The following is a 14,930-nucleotide window of genomic DNA, read 5'->3' on the forward strand; positions in this document are numbered from 1 at the left end:
AATTACCTCAATATTCTTATTTTCAATAATTCACCCATGAATATTACAGTACTGTATGTTGTACTCTGGATAGAGTACAAGAGGGGGACTTGTAAGAAAATGGTCAGCTGTAATATACTGAGCGGCCATGATGAGCTAGGCAGCCATCTTGTGGAAGTTAGGAGAAGATTCCACTTTTACTAAAGAACTAATAAAATGTACTTCAAATGGAGGATGGAAAATGAGACCATGTCTCTTAGCAACCTCAGCAGACGTGCATAGAGCAAGATTGGATCAATAGGGTTACCAAATATATGGTCAATGGGTGTATACGTGATAGTGTTGGTAAAAAGAACAAACTCATTAAAATGTCAAATGCATGAATTTATGGATCAAGCCTGAAAGTAGTGATAAGATTAATAACAGTAGCTAGAGAGAATATTGAATTCTATGAGTTTTAGTGTTTGGGGAAACGTTAATTAATGTCTTCTTATTATGTCATTATATTCTTTGTTGTGAAGCACACGTTTCTCTAGAATTATCATGTAAATGCCTTAGAATGATAATGTAGACACCCTCTGCGGCAAAATGCAGCTTTCATTGCTAGCATTATGTAAAAAAATCCCCTGTTACTGTTGCTCGGGGCCATTCCACCGCCATCATGCCGCTGTGCCTCACCATGGCCAGGCTAAAGGGCCTTTTCACCACCAGACTTCACAGCGAATCTCTGCCCGTCTGAATTCCTTTTTTTGCCTGCATGCTTCAACTTTCCTGATTATCTGTCCTGTTCTGCCGTGTATCTCTCAATAAACTTCGACCTCAGCTCAATAAGAAGATTGTCTACAACTTTTTCCGGCTCTTCCAGCTCTCTCAGTAAGAACTTTCTCTTACAAGTGGCGATTGCCAGCCACACTGTAAACCCCTCCTGACCCCATACAGAAACTTATCCCATCCAGCACCATGACAACCAGCACAGCAGAGTCCTGCAGACAGGAGGCCCCTGATCATGTGACCCCTGACTCCTCCCCTCCTGTGACCTCATCACAGGTCCAGTGCGCGCAGCCACAGAACAGCCAACAACGTCATTGCAGGCTGCAATGGGTCTCTGGGAGGGCGAGGATGGGGTCGGTGCATGGGGGGGCGTGGCGGCTCAGTGCAATGTGGGAAATAGAGTCCAGGGCGGGACACGGGTGGGGGGTGTCAAAAACGGGACTGTCCCGCGAGAATCGGGATGGTTGGTAGCTATGCACTAGTACTGACCTCCACCCGCAGAGCCGGACCGCACATCAGTACTGACCTCCACCCGCAGAGCCGGACCGCACATTAGTACTGACCTCCACCCGCAGAGCCGCACACCGGGACATGAGAAAGGAGTTTCCAGCTGGAGGTTCCTGTGAGGAGATGACGTCACCGGAAGGGGCGGGGACTGAGTTATCTGCTGGCTGATGGAAGGAAGCAGCTGTGTGTGGGTTGGAGGTGATATTCTGAACTCCTCATCACAGCCACTCTGCTGTAGACGGTGCAATATACTTCTAGTATTAATGCGCCAGTAATGGGGAATCTCCACATCCCTCCACATATATGGCTGCTCTGTGCGCACAGGACCTGTGATGAGGTCACAGGAGGGGAGGAGTCAGAGGTCACATGATCAGGGGCCTCAGTGTATGCAGGACTCTGCTGTGCTGGTTGTCATGGTGCTGGATGAGGGGACGTTTATGTGTGGGGTCAGGAGGGGTTTACAGTGTGGATGTAGCAGAACCGTATGTGTACGAGGTGTACGGAGCGAAGCCGTGTGTGTACGAGGTGTACGGAGCAGAGCCGCGTGTGTACGAGGTGTACGGAGCGGAGCCGTGTGTGTACGAGGTGTAAGGAGCAGAGCCGTGTGTGTACGAGGTGTACGGAGCAGAGCCGTGTGTGTATGGTGTGGAGCTGTGTGTGTACGAGGTGTACGGAGCTGAGCCGTGTGTGTACGAGGTGTACGGAGCAGAGCCGTGTGTGTACGGTGTGGAGCTGTGTGTGTACGAGGTGTACGGAGCGGAGCCGCGTGTGTACTAGGTGTACGGAGCGAAGCCGCGTGTGTACGAGGTGTACGGAGCGGAGCCGCGTGTGTACGAGGTGGACGGAGCGAAGCCGCGTTTGTACGAGGTGTACGGAGCGGAGCCGCGTGTGTACGAGGTGTACGGAGCGGAGCCGCGTGTGTACGAGGTGTACGGAGCAGAACCGTGTGTGTACGAGGTGTACGGAGCAGAGCCGTGTGTGTACGAGGTGTACGGAGCAGAGCCGTGTGTATGAGGTGTACGGAGCAGAGCCGTGTGTGTACGAAGTGTACGGAGAGGAGCCGTGTGTGTACGAGGTGTACGGAGCGGAGCCGTGTGTGTATGAATTGTACGGAGCGGAGCTGCGTGTGTACGAGGTGTACGGAGTGGAGCTGCGTGTGTACGAGGTGTACGGAGCGGAGCCGTGTGTGTACGAGATGTACGGAGCGGATTCGTGTGTGTACGAGGTGTACGGAGCGGATTCGTGTGTGTACGAGGTGTACGGAGCGGAGTTGTATGTGTACGAGGTGTACGGAGCAGAGCCGCATGTGTACGAGGTGTACGGAGCGGAGCTGCGTGTGTACGAGGTGTACGGAGCGGAGCCGTGTATGTACGAGGTGTACAGAGCGGAATCTTGTGTGTACGAGGTGTACGGAGTGGAGTTGCGTGTGTACGAGGTGTATGGAGCGGAGCCATGTGTGTACGAGGTGTACAGAGCGGAGCCGTGTGTGTACGAGGTGTACGGAGCTTAGTCGTGTGTGTACGAGGTGTACGGAGCAGATCCGTGTGTGCGAAGTGTACGGAGCAGAGCTGCATGTGTACGGAGTGGAGCCTTGTGTGTACGAGGTGTACGGAGCGGAGCTGCATGTGTACGAGGTGTACAGAGCGGAGCCGTGTGTGTACGAGGTGAACGGAGCAGAGCCAAGCGGATGCAAGGTGTACAGAGCAGAGCCGTGTGTGTACGAGATTTACCGAGCGGAGCCGTGTGTGTTTGAAGTGTACAAAGCGGAGCCGTGTGTCTACAATGTGTACGGAGCGGAGCCGCGTGTGTACAAGATGTGCGGAGTGGAGCTGTGTGTGTATGAGGTGTACAGAGCCGAGCTGTGTGTGTACAACGTGTACCAAGTGGAGCCTTGACTATAATCAGCCGTTGGGGTAAATGGCCCAGGATCAGACCCCCCTGCGACAAAACCCCTTCTGCGTCCCTGAGTCTGTACAAGAGATGTTGCGTTTAGGGGTCATTGAAGAGTCGGATAGTCCCTGGGCATTCCCCGTAGTGTTAGTGCCCAAGAAGGATGGGACCACACGGTTTTGTGTAGACTATCGTAATCTCAATGAGAAAACAGTGACGGATGCATATCCCATGCCGCGTGTGGATGAGTTGTTAAACCGGCTGGTGGGGGCAAAGTATTTGACCACCATAGATCTATGCAAAGTCTACTGGCAGATTCCCCTTAGTCCTGACGCTATTCCCAAGTCTTCAGAAAGTTGTGTGAAGCAGGGTGTGTTGCAGTCCGCGCTGCCGAGATTCACAAATCACCTGGGATGCAAGATGTTGTAGCAGTGTACTCCTTTATTTCCTCCTACGCGTTTCGGCGCCCTTCTTGGCACCTTCCTCAGGGATATGCTATTCCCAAGTCGGCATTTGTCACCCTGTTTGGCTTATTCCAGTTCCGAGTTATGCCATTCGGGATGAAGAATGCCCCGGCGACCTTCCAAAGGCTGGCTGACCGGCTTCTGGATGGTCTCCAGGACTATGCTTGTGCCTACCTGGACGACATTGCCATCTACAGTGCGACATGGGAAGAGCATCTATATCACCTAGAGACAGTATTGGACAGGATCCACCAAGCCGGAATCACCCTGAACCCATACAAGTGTCACGTGGGCAAAGCAGAGGTTCAGTATTTAGGGCATTGGGTGGGAAGTGGGAAACAGCGACCAGAACCAGCCAAGATTGAGGCCATAGCCAAATGGCCCACCCCACACACTAAAACCCAGGTCATGGCGTTTCTAGGGATAGCGGGGTATTACAGGAAATTCGTTCCCAATTACAGCAGCGTAGCCAAGCCCCTCACTGATCTGACCAGTAAGAACCTCCCCCGCCTTGTAACCTGGACCCCAGAGTGTGAGGAAGCCTTCTGCCAACTAAAGGACGCCCTCACCATTACCCCTGTATTCGCCGGACCCGATCCAACTAAACGTTTCCTTGTTCACACAGACACTTCTATGTTTGGATTGGGGGGCAGCACTGAGCCAAGTCGGGCCGGACGGCCAAGAACACCCGGTAGCTTACCTGAGTCGGAAACTAATGCCTCGTGAAGTAAGCTATGCGGCCATCGAGAAGGAGTGCCTGGCGGTAGTATGGGCACTCAAAAAGTTGCAACCATAATTGTATGGACAACAGTTTTCCCTCCTATCGGACCATAATCCCCTAGTCTGGCTTAATCGGGTCTCCAGAGACAACGCCAGATTGCTGCGGTGGAGTTTAGCCCTACAACCTCTAGACTTCACCATCCACTACAGACCCGGCAAACAAAACAGTAACGCCGATGGACTAAGTCGAAAAACGGAACTTGTACCAACCCCATAAACTTCGGTCATCCCCAAACCGATCCGTTAAGGATCAGACTGTGTATGCCGATCGCGTCGCTGAAAAGGGGAGCCGTGTTACTTGTTACGGAACCACTCAGCACCCAGAATATGTTGTGCAGTTATATGTATGTATAATAGGTTCCATGTGAGATGCATGTCCCTAGTGCATCAGCCCACAGGCTGTGCCCAGCCGCCCCCCCACCTTTGTAATTCCCACAGTAAAAATCGGCAGGCTCCAGCCACCTGCGGCTATTGTAATGTATGTCTGGCCTGCCGCTTTTCTATTGGCCTGCCCTCTGTATCTGTGTGATATATTCTGTGTCCTGTGAGTAAAGTGTTGTCAGACTGGAAATACGTGGAGAAGCAGTGATCTTTTATATGCGCCCATTGTAACCAAGGAATTCCAGCCAGCGTCCTTCATTCAGACTCCAGCCAAAGCAGAGTGGACCTCTGGAAACACGGGGTGGTACTGAAGGAGGTACCCGAGATAGCAAGATGCTGTTACAAGGATATTCTGCCTCCTGGAAGGGCAGCCAGGATCAAGGGCCAGGATATGCTGCTGGAGGGCAGCAAGACAGGCATCAGCTCATGTAGAACTGCAGGCAAGCAGGACAGGTGCTAGACACCCCACAGACATGGCAAACTACAGAGACATAAGGCAATGCTCTGGCCCAGCCCCTCAGGGCAGGGAACTTTTATATAGGCGCTGCCTCACAGTGATAGGCTGGAGCAGCAATTGTAGCACACTCCCATTCCTCATAAAAGCAGGGGAGGTGTGGCCATGTGCACCCTAAGCACAGCCAGATAAATCAGCATTGCAAAGGACATCTGACAGGGCTGCAAGCCTGAACACACGTGGCAAGCCATACACAGTGCAGAGGACCTTTTAATCCACGGATAGCTTTCCACAGCGGCAGCCAGGGACCGCGAGTCGTCATGCAGAGCAGCGGAGCCACACGCATGTACGGCTACGCAGTGGAGCAGGGAACTGAGCAGCATCCATATAGGTAACAGAGAACAGTATTGCTGCAAGTTAGGGGGAAAGGAGCAAAGGGCTAATGCAGAGACATGCAGAGTAACGACGAGGTAGCAAAGTACAAACACACCGGCGTTACAATAAGTAACATTTCCCATATGTTTACTTTACATCAGCACAATTTTGAAATTAAATTTTTTTTTGTTAGGAAGTTATAAGGGTTAAAAGTTGACCAACGATTTCTCATTTTTGCAACAACATTTTTTCTTTAGGGACGACATCACATTTGAAGTCACTTTGAGGGGTCTATAGGATAGAAAATATCCAAAAGTGACACTATTCTAAAAACTGCACCCTTAAAGGTGCTCAAAACCACATTCAAGAAGTTCATTAACCCTTCAGGTGCTTCAAGGAATTTTTTGAATGTTTAAAAAAAATGAACATTTAACTTTTTTTCACAAAAAAATTATTTCAGGTCCAATTTTTTTCTATTTTACCAAGGGTAACAGGAGAAATTAGACCACAAAAGTTATTGTACAATTTGTCCTGAGTACACTGATACCTGATATGTGGGGGGGAACCACTGTTTTGGCGCATGGCAGAGCTCGAAAGGGAATGAGTGCCGTTTGACTTTTTGAACGCAAAATTGGCTGGAATTGAGATCGGACGCTATGTCATGTTTGGAGAGCCCCTTATGTGCCTAAACAGTGGAAACCCCCCACAAATGACACCATATTAGAAACTAGACCCCCCCAAGGAACTCATCTAGATGTGTGGGGAGAACTTTGAACCCCCATGGGTTTTACAGAAGTTTATAACGTACAGCCGTAAAATTAAAAAATCATATTCTTTCCACAAAAATGATCTTTTCACCCCCAATTGTTATTTTCCCAAGGGAAACAGGACCCCAAAAGTTATTGTGCAATTTGTCCCGAATACGCTGATACCCCATATGTGGGGGTAAACCACTGTTTGGACGCATGGCAGAACACGGAAGGGAAGGAGCACCGTTTGACGCAAAATTGGCTGGAATTGAGATCTGGCGCCATGTCGCGTTTGGAGAGTCCCTGATGTGCCTGAACAGTGGAAACCCCCCACAAGTGACCCCATTTTGGAAACTAGACCCCCCAAGGAACTTATCTAAATGTGTGGTGAGCACTTTGAACCCCCAAGTGCTTCACAGAAGTTTATAACATAGAGACATAAAAATAAAAAAATCATATTTTTTTCCACAGATAATATTTTTGCCCCCAATTTTTTATTTTCCCAAGGGTAACAGGAGAAAATGGACCCCAAAATTTGTTGAGCAATTTGTCCTGAGTTGGCTGATACCCCATATGTGGGGGTAAACCACTGTTTGGGCGCATGGCAGAGCTCGGAATGGAAGGAGCACCGTTTGACTTTTTCAACGCAGAATTGGCTGGAAATGAGATCCGACGCCATGTTGAGTTTGGAGAACCCCTAATGTGCCTAAACAGTGGAAACCCCCAATTCTAACTCTAACCCTAACCCCAACACACCACTAAGCCTAATCTACGCTGATATCCCATATGTGGGAGAAAACTACTGTATGGGCACACATCGAGGCTCGGAAAGCAAGTAGTGACGTTTTGGAATGCAGACTTTGATGGAATGGTCTGTGGGTGTCATGTTGCCTTTGGAGAGCCCCTGATGTGCATAAACTGTAAAAACCCCCCACAAGTGACCCCATTTGGGAAACTAGACCCCCCAAGGAACTTATCTAGATGTGGGGTGAGCACTTAGAACCCCCCAAGTGCTTCATAGAAGTTTATAACGTAGAGACATAAAAATAAAAAAATCATATTTTTTTCCACAGATAATATTTTTGCCCCCAATTTTTTATTTTCCTAAGGGTAACAGGAGAAATTGGACCCCAAAATTTGTTGAGCAATTTGTCCTGAGTAGGCTGATACCCCATATGTGGGGGTAAACCACTGTTTGGGCGCATGGCAGAGCTCGGAATGGAAGGAGCACCGTTTGACTTTTTCAACGCAGAATTGGCTGGAAATGAGATCCGACGCCATGTTGAGTTTGGAGAACCCTTAATGTGCCTAAACAGTGGAAACCCCCAATTCTAACTCTAACCCTAACCCCAACACACCCCTAAGCCTAATCTACGCTGATATCCCATATGTGGGAGAAAACTACTGTATGGGCACACATCGAGGCTCGGAAAGCAAGTAGTGACGTTTTGGAATGCAGACTTTGAAGGAATGGTCTGTGGGTGTCATGTTGCCTTTGGAGAGCCCCTGATGTGCATAAACTGTAGAAACCCCCCACAAGTGACCCCATTTGGGAAACTAGACCCCCCAAGGACCTTATCTAGGTGTGGGGTGAGCACTTAGAACCCCCCAAGTGCTTCATAGACGTTTGTAACGCCCGGGCGTGATAATAAAAAAATCATATTTTTTCCACAAACATGATCTTTTAGTCCCCAATTTTTTTTATTTTCCCAAGGGTAACAGGAGAAATTGGACCCCAAAAGGTGTTGTCCAATTTATCCTGAACACGCTGATACCCCATATGTGGGAGAAAACTACTGTATGGGCACACGTCGGGGCTTGGAAGGGAAGTAGTGACATTTTGGAATGCAGACTTTGATGGAATGGTCTGTGGGTGTCATGTCGCATTTGGAGAGCCCCCAACTGTTGAAACCCCCCACAAGTGACCCTATTTTGGAAACTAGACCCCCCAAGGAACTTATCTAGATGTGTTGTGAGCACTTTGAACCCCCAAGTGCTTCACAGAAGTTTATAACATAGAGCCGTAAAAATAAAAAGCTCATTTTTTTCCACAAAAATATTTTTGCCCCAAGTTATTTTCCCAAGGGTAACAGGAGAAATTGGACCCCAAAAATTGTTCTACAATTTGTCCTGATCACGCTGATATGTGGGGATAAACTACTGTTTGGGCGCATGGCAGAGTTTGAAAGGGAAGGAGCACCGTTTCACTTTTTCAACACAGAATTGGCTGGAATTGAGATCAGATGCCATATTGCATTTGGAGAGCCCCTGATGTGCCCAAACAGTGGAAACCCCCCAATTCTAACTCCAACCCTCACCCCAACACACCCCTAACCCTAATCTCAGCCCTAACCCTAACCCTAGCCCTAACGGGAAAATGGAAATAAATAAATTTTTAAATTTTATTATTTTTCCCTAACTAAGGGGGTGATAAAGGGGGGTTTGATTTACTATTTATGGTGGGGTTTTATGTTTGGCGGCTGTCACGCTAAAAGACGCTTTTTATTGTAAAAATAGTTTTTGCATCAGCACATTTTGAGAGCTGTAATTTTTCCATATTTTGATCCACAGAGTCATGTGAGGTCTTATTTTTTGCGGGACGAGTTGATGTTTTTATTGGTACCATTTTCGGGCACGCTACATTTTTTGATCACTTTTTATTCTGCTTTTTGGGATGCAGAATGAACAAATGCCAGCATTTTATGAATTTCTTTTTTGGGGGGTGCGTTTACACTGTTCTGCATGTGGCAAAATTGATAAAGCGGTTTTATTCTTCAGGTCAGTATGATTACAGCGATACCTCACTTATATCTTTTTTTATTGTTTGTCGCTTTTATACAATAAAAACAATTTTATATAAAAAATAATTATTTTTGCATTGCTTTATTCTGTGAACTATAACTTTTTTATTTTTTCGCTGATGACGCTGTATGGCGGCTCATTTTTTTGCAGGACAAGATGACGTTTTCAGCGGTACCATAGTTATTTATATTTGTTTTTTTGATCGCACGTTATTGCACTTTTTGTTTGGCAGTATGATGATAAAGCATTGTTTTTTGCTTTGTTTTTATTTTTTTAAGGGGTTCACTAAAGGGGTTAACTAGTAGGACAGTTTTAGAGGGTGCATCGTTACAGATGTGGCGATACTAAATATGTGCACTTTTATTTTTTTTATTTATTTACAAAAAAAAATTAGGGAATTTTTTTTAAATTTATCTAGGGATTTTTTATAAATTATTTTTACACATGATTTATTTATTTTTTTTCCCAGTGTGGGACATTACTATAAAGTGTCAGATCGCTGACAGGCAGAGATCTGACAGGCACTGTGTAGGCTTTCTCAGTGCCTGCTCTCAGCAGGCACTGAGGAAGTCACCTCCCTGCAGGACCCCAAAGGCCCCCACGGCCATATTGGATCCGGGGGCCTGCAGTGTGGAGGGACGCAGGGAGCCCCCACCCTGCCTGATTCTTCCCTGTGCCCCCGGTAGACTTTGATCATGTTTGATCACAGTGTGCTAGGGGTTAATAGTGCCGAGTGTAAGCTGTGATAATCAGCTGACACCCGGCTCCCCCGTGAGCGCCGCTGATCGCGCTGACATATTAGCCCGTCCCCGGTCATACGGGCCCAGGTAACGTGGACGGGATAGTACGTCAGATGTCAGAAAGGGGTTAAGGTTTGGCACTGGATGCTATTGGGGCTTCTTAAAATTGTAAAGAATATTTTATATCTGAAGAATAATATATTTGTCAGCTCACCTTTCCTGGAGAGTATTGATTGCACGGAAGCTCACTGTGCAGCAAAGGAAATTCAGAAGTCCATTCAAGGCCGGTATCCACAAAATCTCATTTAGCCGTCCATGTTTATTACAAAAGTTTAAAACTTATTTCCATGATGGCGTCATAAAACATGACTCTGGATAGGTCGATTTTCTATGACCTACTCCTTAATCTCGCTCCCACCTCTCTATGGAGGATCCTCTCCCCTTCTCCCCCATAAAACAAAGGACAAACAACCATTTTCTTTGGATAATAACGGCCACAGCAGCCAATTTATTAATAATTAAAAGACACTTGGTGAGGTCCTTGAAGCTACAAAAGTCTGGTGATTTTCCATGGCATTGCCCCGTTCCTCCCAGCCTTACTCCTAGCCAAGTTTTTCCCAGCTCAGAACCACTGCAAAACCGAGGGAAGAGGTTGTCTCCACACCATTAACGTGAACTCGACGTTCCATCGCTGGGTATCACCCAAATATCACCAGACCACCACCACATAACCTTCCAATTTTTCACCAACTTCGAGGACCCCCGCAACACCTCAAGATATTAAAGACTCAGTGTAGCAGGACCCTTTGACTCACGAGGAGTCATCCGACAGCACTCTGGAGATAAAAAAAGCTCTGTGGGGGAAAACCTCCAGGGAACCATGGCCGACAGATTGCCCTTCCCATAGGCTTAGAAGGTAAAATGCCAAATCAACTCCTTGTGTCTATGGTATTGTAGACATGGTAATGCTTCCGATGATCGCCACTGTGACACGGAATTCTTTCTTCTCTTTTCTTGTTGTCCAGCTGTCCGTGATCAAAAAGGGCCCCTCACCCCTCGGTCAGTTCTTTTGAGTCCTTTCCCTGAGACCCCACCTCCTTTTACCCTATGTCATTTGCTCCCTACCCTCGAGCCAATGCCCTTTAGCTAGACTTTCACTCCCCCCTCCCCCTCGCCTCCCAGCTTCCCCCAATCATCACTCACTCCCTTCCAGTGTCATGCCCACCTCTCTCTATCCCTGCGTGCGCGTCCGGCAGATACTTGATGAAAAATAAAAACAAACAAACAGAGGCCAGGATCACACATGTGAGAAACTCGGACGAGTCTCGCGTGTTAATACCCGTCACTCGGATCGGAGCGTGCGGCCGCATAGCAATACATGCAGCTGCACGCTCTACTCCTTAGTGCAGGCGGCAGTGCCGGGTATTAACATGCGAGACTCGTCCGAGTTTATCGCATGTATGATCCCGGCCTAACAATAATTACGATCGTATAGATCGAAATGCGCATGTTTGTTTCTATTTTTCCTCATGTTTTATATGACACCATTGATATAATTTTTAACCCTTTAATCCCCAGAGGTATTTTCATTTTTGTGTTTTCATTTTTTGCTCCCCTTTTTCCCAGAGCCAGGGAGAATTGCCTAATAGTAGGATGCAGCCTTTGTGTCGCTCGAATGAATCTCACTATCCATTGGTGAGATGCTAGAGGATAGTCAAAGAATGTGCTTAGTGCTCAAATCTGGACCTTCAAAGTGCTGGGCCTATGCCCTTTATTGAACCCTGCTTGAAGGAAATCTAGGATTCTAGGAATGTCTGGGATACATTCAGACCTGCCACCTTCCAGACAGAACCGCTTCCAAATTTTTGGGTAAATTGCTGAAGTGACTGGTTTCCTGCTGGCCTGGATAGTGGCTATGACCTGGTCTGATAGGCCCTTGGCCTTCAGGATGTCCCTTTCAGGATCCAGGCTGAGAGGTGGAGTCTTCCTTGGTTCGGGTGGTGGATTGGGCCCTGGTGGATGACAACCTCCCTTAGGGGAAGCTCGACTGGATTCTCGATCGCCATGGCTCCCATCAGGGAGAATCAGCGCCTCCTCGGTCAGTACGGGACGACCATGATGACTTTGGCGCGATTCTCCAGAATCTTGGAGGGCCGGACAAAGTATTGGCACCCTCAGCCTAATACTTGGTTGCACAACCTTTAGCCAAAATAACTGCGACCAACCGCTTCCGGTAACCATCAATGAGTTTCTTACATTGCTCTGCTGGAATTTTAGACCATTCTTCTTTGGCAAACTACTCCAGGTCCCTGATATTTGAAGGGTGCCTTCTCCAAACTGCCATTTTTAGATCTCTCCACAGGTGTTCTATGGGATTCAGGTCTGGACTCATTGCTGGCCACCTTAGAAGTCTCCAGTGCTTTCTCTCAAACCATTTTCTAGTGCTTTTTGAAGTGTGTTTTGGGTTATTGTCCTGCTGGAAGACCCATGACCTCTGAGGTAGACCCAGCTTTCTCACACTGGGCCCTAAATTATGCTGCAAAATTTGTTGGTAGTCTTCTGACTTCATAATGCCATGCACACGGTCAAGCAGTCCAGTGCCAGAGGCAGCAAAGCAACTCCAAAACATCAGGGAACCTCCGCCATGTTTGACTGTAGGGACCGTGTACTTTTCTTTGAATGCCTTTTTTCTCCTGTAAACTCTATGTTGATGCTTTTGCCCTAAAAGCTCTACTTTTGTCTCATCTGACCAAAGAACATTCTTCCAAAATGTTTTAGGCTTTTTCAGGTAAGTTTTGGCAAACTCCAGCCTGGCTTTTTTATGTCTCGGGGTAAGAAGTGGAGTCTTCCTGGGTCTCCTACCATACAGTCCATTTTCATTCAGATGCCGACGGATAGTACGGGTTGACACCGTTGTACCCTCGGACTGCAGGGCAGCTTGAACTTGTTTGGATGTTAGTGGAGGTTCTTTATCCAACATCCGCACAATCTTGCGTTGAAATCTCTTGTCAATTTTTCTTTTCCGGCCACATCTAGGGAGGTTAGCCACAGTGCCATGGGCTTTAAGCTTCTTGATGACACTGCGCACGGTAGACACAGGAACATTCAGGTCTTTGGAGATGGACTTGTAGCCTTGAGATTGCTCATGCTTCCTCACAATTTGGTTTTTCAAGTCCTCAGACAGTTCTTTGGTCTTCTTTCTTTTCTCCATGCTCAATGTGGTACACACAAGGACACAGGACAGAGGTTGAGTCAACTTTAATCCATGTCAACTGGCTGCAAGTGTGATTTAGTTATTGCCAACACCTGTTAGGTGCCACAGGTAAGTTACAGGTGCTGTTAATTACACAAATTAGAGAAGCATCACATGATTTTTCGCACAGTGCCAATACTTTTGTCCACCCTCTTTTTTTATGTTTGGTGTGGAATTATATCCAATTTGGCTTTAGGACAATTCTTTTTGTGTTTTTTCATTTAAGACAAATTAAATGAAGATAATAATACCAAAGAATTTGTGTTTGCAATCATTTTCAGGAAGAAACTGAGTATTATCTGACAGAATTGCAGGGGTGTCAATACTTTTGGCCATGACTGTAGAGGTATAGCTAGGAGAGTCCCTGTTTAATAAAATAAAATGTAACTTTTATTAATTTTAAAATTTCCTCCGGACCAATGAATCAAGTGACACAAAACAATTATACCACATATATAAAGTGCTCGTGCATAACAGTGCTCAATTAAAAATTGGTTTGGTCTCACCAATAGGTGTTTTCTGTAGTAGGTTCACCATAGACAGGAGCTAGATATATGGTCCAAATCCATTTTCTTGGAGGGGAAGAAGTTTCTATTATTCCGTGTCGTGCCCCTGCATTGTTCCTGTCCTCATAAGGACAGTCTCCAAGTGTGTGCTGCTATGGGTTACCCACCATCACTCCAAAATGTGTTCTCCCTACACGTTTCTTCCCCAATAGAGGGGATTCATCAGGGGGGAGTCAAAAAATCATGTAACAAGTAGGAAAAAGATATATGTATATCTAGTATAATATATAGAATGAGACCCTGCAGTGGCAGGAGACCCCTTATCTAGGTGTGACCAATTGCATCACAAACCATATACAAGTGAGTGGCATAAATGGATGCCACAATCAGGAGTCCTTCAAATAGAGGCGTTCTGTATTCCTCCTGCCCTCAGCGTGTGACGTCATATCCTCATCCCCTGTTTTGTATCTACACCATCATAGGTGCCATGGGAACTTTTAGGGAGGTACTAAAGCCACATCATGCCGGGATAACCAGGTGCGTGGCCTCATGCGGTCCACCGCGTGGAATGCACGCCACCTGGAAGTGACCGCGCCATCTTGGTTTCGTCATATCTGGTTGCAATTGTCAGGTATTCTCCGGTCTCTATGAAGGTATAAACCAACAATATTCACAGTGATAGTGGGTAACCAATAGCAGCACACACTTGGGGAATGTGCTTGAGGACAGGAGCAATGCAGGGGCTTGACAGGGAATAATAGAAACTTTTCCCTCCACTCCAAAAAAGGTTAAAAAGGTTTTGGAAAATACTGTGGGGAAAAAAGTTGTAACGAATGGAAGCAGAGGCAGAGATGGTGAAGTTCACATTCGTTTTTATATTTTAAGTGGAACCTCGGGACCACGGTCCGGGGGCTCCGAAGGGGGCATGAATAGTGAGCCCCGGGCACCCGTAGTAAAGCCCCTCAGGCAGGGCCAGAATGGAATACCCGGAGGACACAGGTGCTACCCCCAGTTAGACCCCAAACACGTGGCAGCTGTCCCAGCGGGACCAAAAGGGATAGCAAAAGATACAGCACATTCCGTAATGCGCTGGGTCCTGGATCCGGTTAGCTGGTAAGGAGTGGGTTCCAGTGACCTTCACACAGTCCTTGGACTTGGATGGCTGTAGGCGGAACGGGATGGCTTAGGCCCAGATGGTTGATGATATAACCAGGTAACACAGGATACTGATATGCTGTGGAAACAGAGAGCATTAGACAATGCACAGAGACTGCAGATG

General features: G+C 47.2%; 2 protein-coding genes across 5 annotated transcripts in view; both read right to left on the reverse strand.

The window, feature by feature from the left end:
• LOC141059256 (uncharacterized) overlaps window positions 1-1,432 on the reverse strand; it is a 40,729-nt gene extending 39,297 nt beyond the window's left edge. For 2 of the 3 annotated variants that reach the window (XM_073555569.1, XM_073555570.1), the window contains exon 1: window positions 1,240-1,432. The gene's annotated coding sequence lies outside the window, so the exon portion shown is untranslated. The remainder of the gene's footprint in view (window positions 1-1,239) is intronic. The other variant, XM_073555571.1, reaches the window with a different exon arrangement.
• LOC141059241 (uncharacterized) overlaps window positions 1-14,930 on the reverse strand; it is a 464,918-nt gene that overhangs the window by 353,705 nt on the left and 96,283 nt on the right. The window lies entirely within an intron of this gene.

Source organism: Dendrobates tinctorius, unplaced genomic scaffold (genome assembly GCF_039654945.1).
Source record: "Dendrobates tinctorius isolate UK_male_01 unplaced genomic scaffold, ASM3965494v1 ptg000226l, whole genome shotgun sequence".
Classification (NCBI taxonomy): Eukaryota; Metazoa; Chordata; class Amphibia; order Anura; family Dendrobatidae; genus Dendrobates; species Dendrobates tinctorius.